Source organism: Citrus clementina, unplaced genomic scaffold, assembly GCF_000493195.1.
Source record: "Citrus clementina cultivar Clemenules unplaced genomic scaffold, Citrus_clementina_v1.0 scaffold_9, whole genome shotgun sequence".
Lineage (NCBI taxonomy): Eukaryota > Viridiplantae > Streptophyta > Magnoliopsida > Sapindales > Rutaceae > Citrus > Citrus x clementina.
The window spans coordinates 19,279,505-19,293,847 of NW_006261964.1; positions in this window are offsets into that span (position 1 = coordinate 19,279,505).

Sequence of the window (14,343 nt, forward strand, 5' to 3'; positions counted from 1 at the left end):
ACTACCTCATACACAACTGTGACCCATTGTCACCAAGATTCTTAAATATGATTTTTTGTCAACCACTCACAAATTGTTTTTGAGAAGTATCTCAATGGCAGCTACTCCTAATAGACAATTCAAGAACATTTGTGTGTTTTCTGGATTTAACTATGGCAAACATAAAGAGTTCGTTGAGGCAGCCATAGATCTTGGTCGAAGCATAGCAGAGAGAAAATTACACTTGGTGTATGGAGGAGGTAACCGAGGCTTATCAAAATTGGTCTCAAAAGCTGCTTTTGTCATAAGAAGTCAAGTGTTAGGCATCATCCCAAGAGCCCTAAAACCTTTGGGCAGTTTGTCTGACTCACTGACTGGAGAAGAGTTAGTCGTCTAAGGTATGCAAGAAAGAATAACTGAAATGCTTAATCATGCTGATGCTTTTATTTTCCTACCAGGAGATCTTGCAACTCTAGAGGCACTTATCACATTAGCATCTTGGGCCCAACTACACATTCACCAGAAACCCATTGGTTTGTTAAATGTCAATAACTTTTATGATGGCTTTATCGCATTTCTTAACCATGCAATAAAAAACTATTTCATTCATTCCACAGTGAAAAAATTTTTTATTTGTGCTCACACTGCTAATCAACTACTTGATCTATTATAAGCTTATAGACTGGAGCCAGACCCCTGGACCTTTGTGTTGGAGCGTCCAAATAATGATGGTAACAGTAGCCGCAGTAAGAAGTACAAATTAGATTTAACTCTCCGCCTGATAATATTTTCTTCTGTGTTGCACCACCCAGGTGATGTCTTCTAAACTCTACTTCTTTCCTTTAAAACATTGAGGATAATGTTTCGTTCTGGTTGGGGGGAGGGAATAGTCGACAATTGTGGAATCTTGGTTAAGTTTTTACTGATTTTTTGTTGTAGAAACTAATTGTTGCTAACGTTTTGTGTTGAAGATGGCTGAATATGGAGTGTAGTGACTCTAGAAACGCATCTTCATCGTTTGAAAAAAAAACAATTAAAAAAAATTCAGACATTTCTTTTTCTTTATTAAGCTTTGATCTTCATTTTTCTTCTTCTTTTTAATTTCTCTTTTATAAATATACATTTTCAATTTTTTGAATCGAAGATAGCTGAATATGGAGTGTAGTGACTCTAGAAACGCATCTTCTTAGTTAAAAAAAAAACCATTTTCTTTTTCTATCATTTTAAGTGTAACTTTTCTAATTAGTTTTTCTGCATCATTTTCACATTTCTGCATGCATATTTTCCTTTCATGTTTAGAATAGGTTGGGGGGTAGAATGTTGTTTGAAAAAAAAAATTGTGTGATTTGTTTTAACATTGGATGACATGATGAATTTCAAAATTTAGTATTTATATTATCTTTGGTCTTAAGTGATGTTACGCCATGTTTGCTACTCTACATGTTCATGTCGGAGACAAGAATGAGTTGCTTAAAAGAATGAACATGTCATAATAAGTACCAAGTGAGTTTTTGAGCCTATCATTTTTCTTGGAGAGTAACCCTTTAGCCCATTCTTCATACAGCTTAGCAGTTTATTATTTTATATACGATCTCTAGATTCTTTTGAGTTAACCCTTAAAAAAAAAGGTGTAAAATTAAAAAAAGAAAAAAGAAAAAAATGTGTGTTGCTACATCTGGAGGCCCATCTAACTAGTAGATATGGAAGATTATTTAGAGCCCTAAAAGACGATAGAAAGGCCATCTTTGATCCGTTTGAGCCTTTCTAGCCATCCCTTTTGTGAAATATCCATAAAAAAAAATATTTTTTTTGTCAACTTATTATCTTGACCCACTCCGATTTGGAGTATTACCCGATGTCTTATAAGTTCCATCACCTATTTATGTTTGAGAAAAATAGAAATAATTATTTTGTTCAGTGACGTTGTGCCAAATAAAAGCAAAAAAAAAAACAAAAACAAAAAACAAAAATTGTTGTTTCAAAAAGAAAAAAAATAATAATAATAGGTGAAATCCACCTTGCAACTTCCAAAAAAAAAAAAAAAACTCTGCATTTTTCTCAAACATACACTTTGTTTTCCTTATTTCCCTTCTTTGTTAGCCATGTCCCTAACATATGTTACGTCCTAATAAAAGTCCTTCTTGATTTTAGGGAACTATAGTTTGAAGTAGAAGTTAGTTATATAGGCTAAAAAGATGTAGTGGTGCATAATAAAAAAATTAAAAAAAGATAAATAAATTGGGTTGACTAGCATTTTTGTTTGATTTGAGATCGTATTATTTCTAAGCTGAGGGCATATTTCTTTCATCTTGGTGAGAGCATGTGATATCACTTCTTTATTATTTTATCTCTCAATTACCATTCATTGGAGTGACTATTTTTATTGGGTTTAATTTCTTTGTGAGAGTGTCACTATTGCCAATGAGATTTTGGGGTTTAACATGTCATTCTTGAAAGTAGCTGTGACAAAGTCTACTGGGCTAATTCATGTGGATGGTTAATGTGGGTGTGATGTTGCTTTAGACTAGAGATAATCCTTATACTTTTATTTGATTACTATCATTAGTCTAATTGAATAAATATGATTGTTAAAAAAAAATCATTTTGGATTTGAATTTCGTTTTAGCTTTATTTGCTAGGGACTAGCAATAAGCTAGTTGGGCGTGTGTTGAGTGTTAGAAAATGTATATTTATAAAGGAGAAAATCGTCATTTTATACTTCAAGTTTTACTAACACCCTTACTTTTATGTATTTAAGTTTCTTGTCATTTAATTATGTGTGTTATATTATAATTAAATATTTTATGTATTTTAGGGGCATCATAATCATTTCACAATGAACGAGAGATTAGACGGCAAAACAGACATCATTTTTGAACTCAGGACAGTTGAAAACCTTAGGAGGAGCATAAAAGGAAAAACGGCACTATTCATAGACGGATCGATGACGTGGCATTGACCGATGATGTGGCATTGACTGATGAGGTGTCACGATCCTGTTGGACTAAAATTCTTATGCACTGTTGATTGGTGACGTGGCAGCATGTTAGTGGACCAAAAATTGAGCGTACGATACATGCATATACACAGGATTATTTTCAACCAAACTGCGTTACTGTTCAAGCCGGGTCAAACCGTGTCACTATTCAAACCGCGGGGTCAAACCGCGTACTGTTGACTGATGACGTGGCACAATCCTGAGCGTCCAATCTGTTTTTAATCCGATGGCCATGATTTACTCAATGTATCTATAAAAAAGGGGGCCTCCCCCCCTAATTTTGCATCTCTAAATCCATTTTTGGGCTTCATTTTTTGTAATTCCTTCTCGAGATCTTGTATTTTCTACATATTTTAATAAATTTCCATTTTGCTCCTAGCATGTTGATATGGATTCAGATACCCAAGTACGTTATTTCAATAGATTTTTCTTCCATTTTTTCTCGCTATTTCAATTTCAATTTTAGGATAATCGAAGTCACTTTCACCACAAATCCAACCACCCATTTAGAAAAATTAATTCTACACAATTAAAATCCACCTCCTCGTGGGATCGACACTTGTCACCATTGATCTATTTTACAATAGATTCGTGCATTTACGAGTTCAATAAAATTTGCACAACAGATGCAATTGAGAGCATTCTTGTTAGGCAAATTTAAGATCAGATGGTGTCATACCAGGATGGGTAGCTTTGGTAGGATTGATGTCTTCGTTAAGCTTAAAGGGAATCTTAATGAAGAAGTCTTTATTTTTCCACAATGGAGATGGATTTGAAAATTGACTATGGCTTTCAGGACAGAAGGGAAGAAACCAAGTTTTGAATGAGTCATATGAAGAGGGAGAGTTTGAGATTGAGAACAGTCTCAAGACATCAATGTATGGTTGAAACATTTATTTGTACCAAATCCCAGTGGCTGTAATTTGAAGGTTTTTAATCAGGTGAAGTATGTCAAACCCAATTAAAAGATCCTTATCAGGTAGATTGGATCCAACAATTTTGATTCAGATAACACAGTTTGGAAAAAACTGAATACCAATTGGTTTTTTGGTAATCAGGTCGGTCTGGAACAATTCACCATTGGCTGCTCTGAAGTACTCTTTATGCTTTTCCCAAAAATGAGATGGGAGAATTAAGGGATTGAGCATACTTTTTTGTGCTCCAGTGTCAATGAATCTAATGATAAGAATTGGTTTGTCAAATGTTTTGGGTAAAAGATGGATTTTGATTGAAGGAATTAGTATGACTGGCTGGGTTGTGTGTGTTTGTTGTATTGTTTGGATTACTGAGACACTCTCTAGGTCATAGTGATCTTCTGTAAGAACAAAAGCAGTTTGCTCGTCATAATCTTCTTGTTCTGAAAAGAAAGATTCAACATCATCATTGTTGGAGAGCAACGAACAACCTTGAAGATGTTCAATGAGACGAACTAATTTGGAAGGGCGATTTGGACAGATTCTTACGAAATGCCCTTTTTTCTTACAGATGAAACATCGACTGCTTTTGGATTTGGAGGATTGGGTAGGATCATTTTTTCGGAAAAAGTAGTAGGGTTTTTTGGGTCTAGATGAAGTGCGGTTTTTCTTGTGTGGGTGTCGGTATTTCTGGAAATGAGATTTTTTCTTCGTTGAACAAGTGCAGTCTTTCTCACTTTTACACTTGATGGAGAGATGAGGTTTTTTGCAGGCACTTTTGAATGGCTGGTTGTTTTCCATTAGATCTTTGAAAAATTCTTTCTGTTAACAGAGTTTCTCCAAACAATTTACTGCCAACTGATAGATTTTCCCTAAAGAAAGATTGGCGATATCCAGCTGCTGGATAGTGAATTGTCTCTGTAATTCTGGCTGGATTTCTTTGGGAAGAGATGCCACGAAGACGTGCTTTAACGAAGGATCATTGAAGCCATTAAGCTTGTAGTGCATCATAGACATTCTTTTGTGGTGGAAGTCAAGATCTTTGATTTGCAGTGAGCAACACTTCATTTGATGGAATTCTCGTCTTGTCTGTTCATTTGCAGTTGTAGCTTCTCCAAGAAATTGTTCATCAATGATACCAAGAACTTGAGGAATTTCGGCTTGGACCAACTGAAGTTGTCTGTATTGGCCAAGACTTTCAAACCAATCTCTTAAAGATCTAGTAAAACGAGAATTGAATTCTTTAAGGACTATTTGAGATGTTGCTCCAGTTCTGAGCATTTGAACATCTATCTATGCTGAAAATTCTTGGAATCGAACTGGCCATTTGACTTTCGAGATATCATCAAAGGTAAACCATGGGCCATTTGAAGGTTTAGGGGGATTTTCATGAGAAGGTGTAGTGGGGTTGGTATTTGACTCTGCTTCTTCAACAATTGGTGTTGTTGGAGGAGGAGATGAAGGAGATGGATCATTAGACCCTGTAGAGGGTTGAACCATTAACAATTTTGAGATATCAGTCAAATTTGGTTCAAAGTCTGAAGAAAGAGAAGATTCTTTTAAAGATTCGTCAGGGGATTCTTGATCAAAAGAAGTATCTTCTGATTCAGATAAATGAGAATAAACTTGGGACGAATACTGATTTAAAGGTGTTTTGTCTTTTGGTTGAGGTTCAGGAGTTAATTCTTTAGAGGATTGTGGACCTGAGACAGATGATGGTTGTTGATAGACTGGTGGTGGTTATGTTGTTTTGGTTTTGGTGGGTTTGGGTTTTTGTTTGGGTGGAGCTGGAGTTGGAGTTTGCCTGTACAAAGTATGGGACAGTCCAAAAACTTTGGCATAATCTACCGGCTGGCAGGAGGAAGATGGTGTATAAAATGGTTAATAGATGCTAAAGGTTGGTGTATGGAGAGGTAGAGTATGAGACTTTGCAAATAAGGAGGGTTGTTGCTTATTTGCATCTATTCTAGCTAGTTTAGCTTTTAGCTTTCAGCTTTCTAATTTTCACTTCCTTTTGATTGAATTCTGGACCCCAGTATATGTTTTGAATCATCATTCGAAGTTCTGTATCAAGTTGAGAGACTTTATTTTGCAGGTTGAGGTATATTTGTTCAAGTTGTGCCGTGATCTTATCAACCTTGGTGTCAGTTTGCTTAACTTGAAATGCAACCCTTTCAATTTTGTCGTTAAGGGTTCTGAAAGCCGAATTTTGTGCTCTGTCATTCTGTGTTTGCCAGTTTAGGATGGCTTCAAAAGGTCTTGGATGCTCGAGTTGGCCTATGGGGGTAACCAGAGATGGAACAAAAAGTTTGGTGACAACCTTTGTCTGATGCAAACAACATGCAAGATTGGATTGGTGTTGGCTGCATACGAGGCTGATTAGCCTCTTGTCTACATGGTTTTTGTTGATACTCCTTTTGGATGAGCCTCAATCTTTTTTTATAGATTGGCAAAGGAGTTGTATTGTCTGGATCATCTGGAGGCAAATGAGGCCTTTTTTTGCATGGTTCCATCTTATGACCTTTCTTTTTTCGGCGTCTGGGCCATCTGTTTAAGTCATCATCATTTTCTTCTTCTTCAAGGCATGGACATCCTGGATCACACATATTGACCCTGGAACATCCCATAGAAAATAACCATTAATCTTTTTTGGGTAAATCAGGTAGCCATCAGAAGCAAATCCATGGATGGGAATATTTTTCTATGTTGTTCGAACAACAGTGATTATGGAAGAGTAAGAGAAAGAAACTTTAGGTGGTGTTTGTTCAGTGGGTGGCTGAAAGGTTATCCTAACCGTTCCATCAGCTCTTTTTTCAAAGAGAGCGTCAAAGGTTTGAACAGGTTGGGAATTTTGGTGAAATTTTTCATAATTGGATAGCCACTAAAAAGGTATAAGTTTAAGAAGCTCTTGCCTTTGAATCTGTCTTAGGATTTGGACTATAGAAGGGGTGGTTTCTGAATCAGTAATAATCATTAAAGCATAAGATGAAGTTTCTGGTGTAGGAAGGTCAAGTGCATGATTTTGTAATCGATATACCAGCTGATGGTGTAACGTTGCCATTTTTGACGAAACTGTTTGCTCGGCTCCTTGTAGTTGGATCTGAACTTTTAAGGTTGTAGGTAAATTGGAATCTTCAAGAGAGAGGTTGAAATTAGGGTAAAAAGTCAAAAGAACGCTTCTTGCATGTAGTGTGGTCAGGACAATGCCAATGAATGCATGTTGGTATTCTTTGAACCCGGTGTCTAGCAGTGCTAGACTGGCTATGACCGGTAACCCTTTTCTGTCATGAAGAGTGAGGATCAATCGGACTCCGCCAAGATGGAGATGAGTATATCCTTCTCTTTTCTAATTGGAGACAATATCCATTGGAATTTCTAAGGTGACATAATGTTCCGATTGTGTTGCTTGAAGAGCACATTGGTCCAATTGAGATGACTTGACATATTCTTTAGGAGCAGGTCTTTTGGTTGATATTAGAGTCCTAATACTCCGAGTAAAGGAATTTGGTCTCTGATATAGTTTGTATGGGCTTATGAGAGGCATAGAAGATTCACTGATCTGAGCTGAGTCAGGTACATAGGAATATTCAATAAGGTTTTCTATTTTTGAGGCAAGGTGTTTAGTACAAGATCTTGGAAGAGAAAGTGATGAAGAAAGAGTAACAGGAACAAGATTTTTTGAGCTAGATGAAGAAGCCATTAGAGATGTTTTTCCTCTATTTACCAATTAAACAAACAGATCTAGAATTTTGTCTTGTCTATTCATTTGCAGCTGTAACTTCTCCAAGAAATTGTTCATAAATGATACCAAGAACTTGAGGAAAGTTTGTTCTCATTTATTTGAATCAAAAAATACTTCTCTGATCAAGAATCTCCTGACGAATCTTCAAAAGACAATTCACTATCCATCAGCTGGATATCGCTAACCTTTCTTTAGGGAAAATCTATCAGTTGGCAGTAAATTGTTTGGAGAAACTCTATGAACAGAAAGAAAGGAATAATTGAAGATGTATTAGTTCGAGTCGATAAATTCATATACCCTGTGGATTTTATTGTTTTGGAAATGGGACCAATTACTAATGAATGCAAACAAATTCCTGTTATATTGGGTAGACCATTTCTAGCTACTGTTAATGCTTTAATTAATTGCAGGAATGGATTAATGAATTTATCTTTCGGCAACATGACATTATAACTCAATGTGTTCAACATGTGTAAACAATCTCACCACCAAGAAGATGATGATATTGAAAATGAGAAGATTAATTTCATCGAGCCAATCATTAAGGAACAGATTTAGGATGAGAATTTTACAAACTCTGTGGAAATTTATTTTGCTGGTTCTTTTGAATCAAGTAAGGAATTAGATTGTGATACTACTAACATATGCCCTACACTTGATTCTATGGAGGTACTTGCAGGTGATGATGACCAATCAAACTTTGAAGATACGATACAACCTGAAGAACCAAACGAAGAGGAAGCACCAAAGCTCGAATTAAATCCCTTACTGGAAGAATTGAAGTATGCCTATCTTGGAGAGTAGCAGACATATCCAGTGGTAATTTCTTCCCAACTCATACATGATCAAGAAGGTAAGTTGTTGTCTACACTAAAAAGGCATAAAACTGCATTTAGTTGGACCTTAAAGGACATAAAAGACATTAATCCTTTAGTCTGCACACAACCGAATACACTTTGAGGAAAATAACAAAACAACCCGTTAACCACAAAGAAGACTAAACCCTCATATGAAAGTAGTAAAGAATGAGGTCCTTAAACTACTATATGTAGGAATTATCTATCTTATCTCTGATAGTAAATGGGTAAGTCCAACAGAAGTAGCACCAAAGAAATCTGGAATAACAATTGTAAAAAATAAAAAAGGTGAACCAATCCCAACACGAATTCCATCTAGTTGGCGCATATGCTTTGATTACAGAAAATTAAATTATGCCACTAGAAAAGATCATTTTCCCTTTCCATTTCTAGACCAAATTCTCAAAAGAGTAGCTGGACATCCTTACTACTTCTTTCTTGATGGCTACTCTAGCTATTATCAAATCCCTATAGCCTTAGAAGACTAGTAAAAGACCACATTCGCTGCCCATTTGGAACATTTTCGCCTTTTGGACTTTGTAATGCTCCTGCAACGTTTCAAAGGTGCATGCTAAGCATTTTTAGTGACATAGTTGAAAATTGTCTAGAGGTTTTTATGGATGATTTAACTGTACTTGATAATTGTTTTGATACATGTCTTGATAATCTAGAAAGATTTTTGAAAAGGTGCAAAGAAAAAGAACTAGTTTTAAATTGGGAAAAATGTCATTTCATGACTACTTCTGGAATTGTCTTAGGCCATGTTGCGTCTTAAAAAGGAATTGAAGTTGACAAAGTCAAAGTTGAAGTCATTTCAAAATTACCCTCATCAAAGACAATTAGAGAAGTCCGTTCCTTTTTAGAACATGCACGATTTTATAGGAGGTTTATAAAAGACTTTAGTGTCATATTTAAACCACTTTGTAACCTCCTAATACAAGACACACCTTTTGAATGGACTAAAGATTGTCAACAAGCTTTTGAAAAAATAACTATTCTTTTGACATCAGACCCAATAATACCCCTGATTAGTCTTTACCTTTTAAGCTAATGTGTGATGCTAGTGATTATGTCGTTGGTGCTGTTTTGGGACAAAGAAAGGAAGGTAAGCCCATTATCATCTATTATGCAAGTAGAAATTTGAATAGTGCTCAAATGAATTACACTACAACTGAGAAAAAACTACTTCCTGTAATATTTGTATTAGATAAATTTGTTTGTATTTAATTGGTTCATTTACTATTGTTTATTCTGATCATACTGTTGTGAGATATTTAATGTCAAAACAAGATGCCAAACCAAGGTTGATACGATGGATTTTGCTACTTCAAGAATTTAACTTGAAAATCAAGGATAAAAAGGGAGCCAAAAATGTTGTTGCAGATCATCTTTCAAGACTTACAAATGAGTCTTCAATTGAAACAACACCCATTAATGATTCTTTCGCTGATAAATTTTTGTTTTATATAAACAAAATGCCTTGGTATGCTAATATTGTTAATTATCTTGCAACAGGAGAAATGCCATTTGACTGGAGTTCCCAAGACAAGAAATTCTTAATAGAAGTGAAAAGCTTTTACTGGGATGATCCATACCTATTCAAGTATTGATCTGATCAAATTTTTGAAAGACGCATACTAGACAACGAGGTAAGTAGGATCATTCAATTTTGTTATTCTGAAGCATGCGGTGACCATTTTTCTTCAAAAAAGACAGCTGCAAAAATATTGCAGTGTGGATTTTATTGGCCTACATTATTTAAAGATTCACATGCATTTTACAAAGTGTGTAAGAATTTTCAAATGGTATGGTCTATTTCAAAGCGAAACATGATGCCTTTACACCCCATCCTTGTCATTAAAATATTTGATTGTTGGGGAATTGATTTTATGGGTCCTTTTCTATCATCATTTGGATTTGTATACATTTTGGTTTGCTATTGATTATGTTTCAAAATGGATCGAGGTGATTCCTTGTCGGCACAATGATCACAAGATTGTGATTTGCTTTTTAAAAGAAAATCTTTTGAGCGGATTTGGAATACCTCGAGCCATTATCAATAATGGAGGTAAGCATTTTTGTAATAAGTCATTTGAGTCCTTAATGAAGAAATATGGAATTACACATAAAGTTGCTACTCCTTATCACCCTCAAACAAGTGGTCAAGTTGAATTAGCAAATAGGGAAATAAAAACAAATTTTAGAAAAGATAGTTAATCCAAACCATAAAGATTGTTATCTTCGACTAACTGATGCACTTTGGGCATATCGTACTACTTTTAAAACATCTTTAAGAATGTCACCCTATCGACCTGTTTATGGAAAATATTACCACTTACCGGTTAAACTTGAACATAAATCATTTTGAGTCATTAAAGCTTTTAATTCAAATCTTGATGATGCTGGTAATATGCGTAAATTGCAATTGAATGAACTTGAGGAATTAAGGAATGATGCATATGAAAATTCCAGAATTATTAAGGAAAGAACTAAAGTTTTTCATGATAAAATAATTTTTCGGAAAACCATTTGAAATTTGTCAAAAAGTTTTGCTTTATAATTCTCATCTCTGCTTGTTTCCAGGAAAGTTAAAGTCAAAGTGAACTAAAGTTTTTCATGATAAAAGGTTTTGCTTTATAATTCTCGTCTCCGCTTGTTTCCAGGGAAGTTAAAGTCAAAGTGGAATGGTCTATTTGTTGTAAACAATGTGTATCCATATGGAGCCGTATAAATTGAGAATCCAAAGGATGGTGTCACATTTAAAGTTAATGGTCAAAGATTGATGCCATATCTAGAATACCAACCACGTGAAGTAGACACCGAAATCAATTTGAGTGACCCACCAAATCTTGATTAAGCCTTTTTGTTTTAACTTTTTGTGAATTTGTTTTACTGTTACTTCATCGTTTGAATTGTTTGATTTTTTTTCTTTTCCATATGTCTTGAATGAAGTGCATTACATTATCTCTTGTTTAAATGTGTTGTTTGACAATTGTGCTTTAGCTCACCAAAGTTTTATACTTGTCATGACTACCTCCATGAGAAGTATTCTTTTCAAACATCTTAAAGAACTTTTACATGTAAAATTTCACTTGAGGAAATTGTTCCGATTTTGTAAATCACATCCTATTTGGGATCTACAACCACCAGAGTTAGTATCACACGTTAAAGATCTAGAAAGAAAACTCAAAGAAATAGAGGATGGTATTTATAAACTGCAATTGGAACTGGAGGTAAATTCAATAAAGAGATGAAGGTGAGTTATATTCCTTGTGTGTGTGTTTTTTTTTATGTTGTTCTTCTTCACTTTTGATTTGATTTTGCAGATTTGATTCGTTTTAAGTCACTCTCCCGTATAAATGGCGGATAACGATACTCTATGACTTTTTAAGTCAGTATTCTCAGTTTCCCACAATAACTGAAACCTCAAAGTCAAGCATGGAAGAAATACAACATAAATTACATCAATGTTTTCCTTCTCTCCCTTAAAATGCTCTTAAGAAGATTTACAAAGCTCCTTGTGAACGACTGTGTTTGTTAGTGATCAATGGGATTTCTGCTGACATTTGCTGGTTAATTGAAACAAAGGTCCGACTGGCAGGTGAGTTTTCTGATCCATTTGTTTCCTACATGCCTAGTTTTGGTAAAAGTACATTTACTAAGAAAAAAAAAGCTAAGCGACTTCGCTCAAAATGTCATTGTGTAAGACTTGCTTGCAACAAACCACATTATAAAACTTTAGGAATGGTTTCTGTAAATCGTGAAGACAAAATCAAATTCGTTAAGGATGGCATGAGTAAAGGATCGTTGAATGATATCTTACGATCTCTTGAGACACATCCAAGCGAATATGTTCAATGTGAAATTCATAATTTATGGAAGCTGTTCCAAAAGAAAAGTGCATACTTTAATCTTGCGAATCTGATTGTAAAAGACCCTATTTGCTAAGAAAACTGGATGGGAAGCCTATCCTCGACCTATAGAGGGCGTTCAAACCGTTTTTGGACATAAAACCAGTGGAAGATGTGAGCCACAATCACAACTACGAGTAAATATCCTTTTATTTTAGCTTTTGCATTATTATTATTATTATTGTTGTTGTTGTTGTTGTTGTTTTTTGTGTGTGATTTTATATCTAATCACTTTTTGCTTTTTCTTTTCACTGTTTGTCTTTGAATTATTAAGCCAAAAGCTTCACACATCATTTGACAAACACATCACCCCATTTATAGATGTGTATCATTGTGTCCGTCACCAAGATCCTTAAATAGAAGTTCCTTTTCAAGCACTCACAAATTGTTTCTTTTATGAATTGTTCTAATGGCAGCAACTTCAAGCAGACAACTTAAGAACATTTGTGTGCTTTCTGGATTTCGCTATGAAAAATATAAGGAGTTCGTTCAGGCAGCCATAGATCTTGGTCGTTCTATAGCAGAGAGAAAACTACATCTTGTATATGGAGGAGGTGATCCAGGGTTATCAAAACTTGTCTCTGAAGCTGCTTTCGTTCGAGGAAGCTAAGTGTTAGGCATTATCCCAAAAGCCTTAAAACCTTTAGGATGTCTACCAGACCCACCAATTAGAGAAAAGTTAGTTGTCTCAGGTATGCAAGAAAGAATATCCAAATTGTTAAATCATGCTAACACTTTCATTTTCTTGGCAGGAGATCTTGCAACTTTAGAGGTGCTAATTACATTTGCTTCTTAGGCTCATTTGAATATTCATCAAAAACTCATCGCTTACAAACCAGAGCCAGATCCCATAACTTTGGCATTGGATTGAGCAACTGATGACGATGGTAGTTAACTCTCCATTTGTAAATATTTTCAGCAATGGCCAAGTGATATCTTCTAAACTCTACTATTTTCTTTAGACATTGAGGACAATGTCTCCTTCAGGTTGAGGAGAGGGAATAGTCGATAGTTGTGGAATGTCTCAGTCCTGGTGATGTTTTTACTAATTTTTATTGTAAAGACTAACTTTGGATAAAAATTTGAGTCGACGATGGTAGAATATAGAATGTATTGTCTTTAGAAACGCATCTTAATTTTAGTGTTTTGTTTTCTAAAAAAAAAGTGTCAAAAATTTTTTTTTCTAACTTCTTTTTTTTTTCTTTTTATCTTTTTCTCTTAATAATCTCCCTTGAGTTTCTACAATCAGACCCAATCTTTTTAGTGTTTTCTTTAACTAAAAAAAAAAGTTTTCTTTTTCGGTGTGATCTTTTAACATTGGATAACATGATGATTTTTAAAGTTTGGTATTTGTATTATCTTTGGCCTTGAGTTATGTTACACTATGTTTTCCCCTTTGCATGTTGAAACGTAAATTGAGAAATTTAATGAGTGAAATTGATTAAACAATTTGGAGGAATGTACATGTTATGAAAAGTCCAAGTGATTTTTTTATCCTATTATCCTTGGAGAGTAACCTTGTTTGCCTATACAGCTTCACAATTTATTGTGCAAGATCTCTATATTTTCTTAAAAAGAAAAGAAAGTTTGTGCAACCGCATCTAAAAGTCCATTGAACTAGTGGATATGAAAGATTATTTAGAGCCCTAAAAGATGACAGGATGTCATCTTTGATCCGTTTGAGCCTTTCTAGCCAACCTTGTTATAAAGTATCCATAGTTAACCCCTTTGAGCCTTTAAAAAAAAAAAAACCTATCATCTTGTCCCACTTCAATGTGAAGTATCACCTTATGTTTTATGTTTTCCACCACCCAATTATGTTTGAAAATAGGGATGATTATGATATGTATATATAAATAAATAAAATAAATAAAAAGAGGAAAGAAAAAATTTTCCAAGTGAAAAAAAAGCACCAGATACTCAGTACAACATTGGTCTGTCT